This window comes from Vigna radiata, chromosome 8 (assembly GCF_000741045.1).
Source record: "Vigna radiata var. radiata cultivar VC1973A chromosome 8, Vradiata_ver6, whole genome shotgun sequence".
Taxonomy (NCBI): domain Eukaryota; kingdom Viridiplantae; phylum Streptophyta; class Magnoliopsida; order Fabales; family Fabaceae; genus Vigna; species Vigna radiata.
Window position 1 is genome coordinate 5652877 of NC_028358.1, and position 6290 is coordinate 5659166.

A 6290-nucleotide genomic window follows, 5' to 3' on the forward strand; every position below is an offset into this window, starting at 1 on the left:
AGCCGATCAACCTTCTTGTCCATAAATATGTCATACAATATTTGATGTTTCGTCTATTGAATTGGTGTGCTCTAACTTCCTTCGTTTCAAGTCTTTGTGCACATATCCTGCTCAATGTGACCGCAACACCTAACAGCTCGAGACCTTTGTAACACTCTAATTTAGGGTGTCATGAGTTATTACAAAAATCAAACACTGCAAAAATTTCTTATAGCACGGAAACATATTTTTTCAAAGTCTCAATATTTTAAACGTTCAGAAATAACTCAAATTGTAATAGTTCCAAAAGCAATATTCAAATTACATCGTTCAAAAGAAATTAAAATAACCAAAGAAATTAAAATAACAAAAGGGGAAATAAGGACCTGATAGGATTGAATGAAGGATGCCAAAGCCTTTTATAATGTAACTATATTTGAGAATTTGCCCACGTCTCAGATGTAGCTAATTGACTTATGATTTTTGTTTTGCTTTGATCGTCAGACTCTAACCGATACAACCCATTCTGCTCCTTAGTAGTTAAAATTGTTTTCCCTTGGCAAGATCCTGAAAAACACAATAAGTTGAGAAAAATGTTACTGAACAATTTAAATCCTTTGAGTGTTTGTACAAAGATAAGAGTATTCGCTAATTGTGGAACATGTAAAACATCATTTAATACAATAGACGAGTCTAAAATTATTTTCCCAGAGCCGCACATAGGTATATCCTGACCATTTGCAACTATAACAAGTTGTTCTCTATTTCTTTTACCATATGAGTCGAAGGACACATGAAAAAGAGTCTTATGATCAGTTGTTCCTAAATCAAGAATCCAAATACCTTAAGACACATGACCAACAATATTGAGACAAATCTTACCTTTCATGGACAGAGTACATGATCCAAAGAGCTTGCTCATTTATTCAACCATTACTTTCAAGCACTTGAGTTCCTCCTTATAAGCTTTCATATCAAGATCTGGTGGTGGTGAAGGACTAGAGTGATTGGTGGCTTCATGTTCTGAGGTAGTATGATTTTCCCGTCTTTGAACAGACCCTTTGTTGTTTCCCATGCGCTTGATAACATCATTTCTTCCATGGAGTCTGAAGCATGTTTCCTTAGTATGTCCAGATCTTTTATAATATGAAAAATCAGGTGTCTTCGGTGACCCTATTTGAGATGGTGACGACGTGTGGGCTACATCAGGAAAAAGGAGCAGAACTTAAAACTCATATCTATTCAAATCTGGGTCAGAGGGGATGTCACCGGTCTCAGGAGGCTCCGACGACTCGTTTTGTGACGGTGGCAGGGAGTGGGTTTCATCGGAGCTAGACTCGTGGGTTACACGCGCCAGCAATTGTGGTGGCGTGTGACAGCTTCTTTCTTGGATCGATTTCCAGCGTTGTGTTCGCCAGAGTTGGGCGCACCTTTCTGTCTTATCAATGACCCCAATCGACTACGGCGCAATGGGTGGACAGCAGCGTCGGTGGCTACTATTGTGTTGGTGGCTACTTACTTTCTACTTTACCTCTAAATCCAATATTCAACTCACTCTCCAACACATTTTTTCCTAGTACAATTCCTGCGCCAGATACCTCTCTGCTTGCCTCAACACTCAAAGCCACATGCAACCAAGTTCCCTCGCATCCTTTGTTTTTTATCTTCCAACATTGTTAGTTGGATGTTGCTCCACTCGTCCTGGTTTAAACAAGAAATTGTGTTTAGTTCAATATTTTTGTCTGCTAGTTTTGCTGGTATTTTGATCACTAAACTCTTGCTCTTATTATCCAATTATGGCCTTTTGGTTTTCAAATTCTTAGTTACATAAATTAATAATTGTTCTGTGTGAGGAGAACACATAAAGCTCCATGCTAGGAAATGGTATAAGGCTCCAGATATAACGAATTGCCCAATGTGTATCCAGTGGCCTTACATACCATTTCCTGCTCTACTTGTAAATTACATACCATTTCAATAGTTCAACAACACAGTTAAGTAAATTAGTAAAACTATCTACAATACTAAAATGGTAGTCTAGTAATACCCATATTACCCTAGTTGAACTGGTATTTTGAAAGGGATAGAATATAGCAATTCCTAGTTGCACTTGAATATTGAGATAAACTGGGGACAAGATGCCCTGGATGAAACCATTTATCTTTCCCCTTTTAAATTAGCTGAAATATTGGTAAATTGAAAGGGTATTTGTAAATTGTAGGTACTTAAATCAGTTCTAGTGCTTACAATATATGATATAATTTGTTAATACTTAATGACTGGCTCCTTTTTTGTTTCTTCTATTTATATATAGTTTCGAAGAATCATTAATATTTTCTTCATCTATACCCTATTGAATAATTGTTATAATTTTAGTNTAAATAGTGAAATATTGAATTAGAGTATTGTTGTCTAAATAGAATAATGCTTTATATATTCTAAATAGTTTATGTATTTTAACATCAATGAATATGAAAGAGAGGNAGTTCACTTTAGATTACTAACAATAATTATATTATGAAATTTGAAAACTAATTTCAAGAGTAATATGAAATATTCTGTATAACTTTATGTCATTATCTACTTGCACTTGTAATTGTATGCTAAGTGTTTATTTTTATTGCAATTCTCATTTTAAATTCATTTAGTACCAATGTTTTTTCACAAGGATTTAGGGAAAAGAATAGTTTGCAATGTTTCAAAATCTACTAACTTAACCAATTTATCATTAATGTCTTGTTTTAAATATGTAAATGCTCTCAAAATATAATTACTATACCTTGATCGGTAATTTGGCATTTGTTGGCATATCTTTATGAAGTTTGTGTGATAAATATAATGTCACGTGATAAGGTTATCCAATNTTAAGAACGTCCTGTTGCACCCTCATAATTTTTAGACTGATTATTTTACTATTTATAAAAGTGACTTCTTTTCAGAATGAAATTTCCAGAATGAGATTTCTAAAAATAAATATTCTTAAACATGTGATATGTTTTGGAATGATTTTTTTAGAACAAGTTTTTTAAAATAAGTTTTTTAAAACAAGAAATTTTTCGCAACATGTAAATATGGGTGTAATTAGTAATAGACAACTTTCTATTGTTAGAACGTCAAACGTAAATTTGTAACAATTAATTACAAGTTTGTTATTAGTCATTTTTTATGTCTAATTTTTTATGATTGGATATGTGATAGGTCAACTTTGTGTTAGTGTAAAGAAGATTTACAATAAAGAACACAATTTAACATTTTCTAGGATAAATGATTTAGTGTTATGTGTTAAAAAACATAATTAATATACCTTATGACTTTGACTGTGAGAAGGGATTTGTTTTAGAGGGTGTTGTTTAAGAGTCCACTAAGGGTTAGGATGCCTTGAAATGTGCGTTATCAGTTCTGACACTGAATGCAAAACATCATATTTTTCCAATCGACGACATAGGCGATGCAATTGTTAGCTTTTCACTGTTATATGAATGCAAAACATCAGATTTTTTCAATCATGGGATTGGATTAGATCTGACGACATAGGCGATGCAACTATTAGCTTTTCACTGTCAGATCACGTGTTAGTGTCAGTTCACGTGTCATTGCAATTGTTTCAATTTGATTCTATATTTTTTATTTTATCTTAATTTAGTCCTTGTATTTTTATTTTGTCTCAATTTAGTCTTAATTTTTAATAAAAATATCAATTTTAATAAAAATATTTGTATATATTTATATAAAAATTAAATTTTGTTTGAATTTGGAAAGAAACAAAATTGTTTAGTTTTTAAAAAAGTTAGGACTAAATGGAAACAAAATAAAAATACAAGAACCAAAATGAAACAAAATAAAAATATACGGACCAAATTGAAACAGATGCAATAACACATGACCTGACAATGACACGTGGCATTGGTGTGCCACGTCACACTGTCATTNCCATGTGGCACAATGTCATCTTGACATGTGATAAATTCTTTTATTTAAAAAATAAATGAAAAAAATGAAAATAAAAATAATTAAGAAAATATTTAAAAAATTCAAGAAAAACACAAGCTAACACGTGACATCTCTTTAACANTATCAGTACAGAACTAATGACAAGGACCTAATATTGCTTTAATTTTACAAAAATGGGGACCCAGTTGAGACAAAAAAAAAAAAAAGAAGAGTGAGGACCCTATTTGAGAAAAGTCACCGAAAACAGGAGGGGTTATCTAAATGACTAAACCTAAATGCAATACTTAATATAACCAACTACATTACTTGGTTCTTCTATTTAAACTACTTGTAATAGGTTTTTACTTNCCACNAGCCTAATCACANCCCNATCATACCTTAATGCNATTATTGAACTTATTTGCATTAACCTATTTTTAGATTGGTTAAATCGTATCAGTCGTTTAATCAGTTAGTAACCTTGATAGCCGATCAACCTTCTTGTCCATAAATATGTCATACAATATTTGATGTTTCGTCTATTGAATTGGTGTGCTCTAACTTCCTTCGTTTCAAGTCTTGTGCACATATCCTACTCAATGTGACCGCAACACCTCACAGCTCGAGACCTTTGTAACACTCTAATTTAGGGTGTCATGAGTTATTACAAAAATTTCTTATAACACGGAAACATATTTTTTCAAAGTCTCAATATTTTAAACATGCAGAAATAACTCAAATCGTAATAGTTCCAAAAGCAATATTCAAATTACATCGTTCAAAAGAAATTAAAATAACCAAAGAAATTAAAATAAACAAAGAAATTAAAATAACTCCAAATTACATTGTTTAAAAAGTCTAAACAAAATAACTTTTAAAGAAAACCCAAATCTGTACTCGTCATCTTGCGAATCTATCATGCTTCTAGAACATCTGCAACCTCATCTGCTCACATATAATTCATTATATGATCATTGTTTAAAATGTCAAATAACAGACATAAACACAAACAAATATAGGGTAAGTTACCTTTAAAACAAACCATAACAATATAATATATTAATATCACATAAACACAACTTAATAACAACCATGCAAACCTCATTATTATCGCATTAATCACTAGTTCTTTAAACGTCAACAATGTCTCTATCGTCAATTTCTCAATTCTCAATGTCATCACGAACACCACTCACATAGGCCATCAATCTATCTCTTCATCTGCACTCTTGCTAATCACACTTCCATGGTAACCCCCATAATCATAACCATCATCATAACATCATCGGAGCATTATCATCACCTTGATCATCATCGTGAATACCACCATGAGCATCAGCATCATCATGAACTTCATCATGAAAGACTTAGTCATACTCTTGTAACCTACCTCACACACTTGTTATACTGAATAGGCCGCTCGAGTCGTCCCGCCCTCGCGACTACAAGACCTATTTCCTTGCTTTGCAAGGACTTATGAGTAAAACGTCAACATCTCGCGCACCAAGTTCTATACTCAGCAACGAGCCAAAGACCAGGAAAAACATCATTCCCCTATACAAAGAAGGTGCAACACTCAAACACCACTCTCTTTTTGCACACAAGGAAAAAAAGAGATCATATCTCGCATCGGACATAAATAGTACCAACTCAAGATTTACTAGGTACAGTAAGCAAACACGTTCTTCTCGTACACCCTCAAATGTCAAGATGCATACGCCACTAGCTTACTATCCTGCATTAGCATACATCCCAACCCTTTATATGATGATCACAGTACACCTCAAAATCTTTCTCGATGTTTAGGATCACCAGAACTAGAGCAGACGTCAACCTTTGCTTCATCTCCTCGAAACTCATCTCGCATTTGTTTGTCCAAACAAAAGACTGGTCCTTTCAAGTCAACTAAGTCAATGGTCCCACTATCTTAGAGAACCCTTTCAACAAACCTTCGATAATAACTTGTTAAACCCATGAAGCTTCTCAACTTTGTCACTATCATCAGTCGCTCCCTTTTTAACACATCTTTTATCTTTGCTGGGTCCACCGAGATTTCCTGAGCAAAAATCACATGCCTAAAGAATTGAACCTCTTCCTACCAGAACTCGCACTTAGATCTCCAAAGCAATTCTTAAATGTGCATCATGCCTATAAGACCCTAAATAAATACAATAGTTATTTTATTTTTCTCCCAAGAAAGTTAGTCCCAAATAAAGATGAATCTTATGAAACTTAATATTTCTACACTATCTGTGATGAAATTATGATTGATAATTGCATCGTATTTACTAATTTAAAGTTTAAATTAAAAATATATAAATATATATACATACATACATATATATATATATATATATATATATATATATATATATATATAT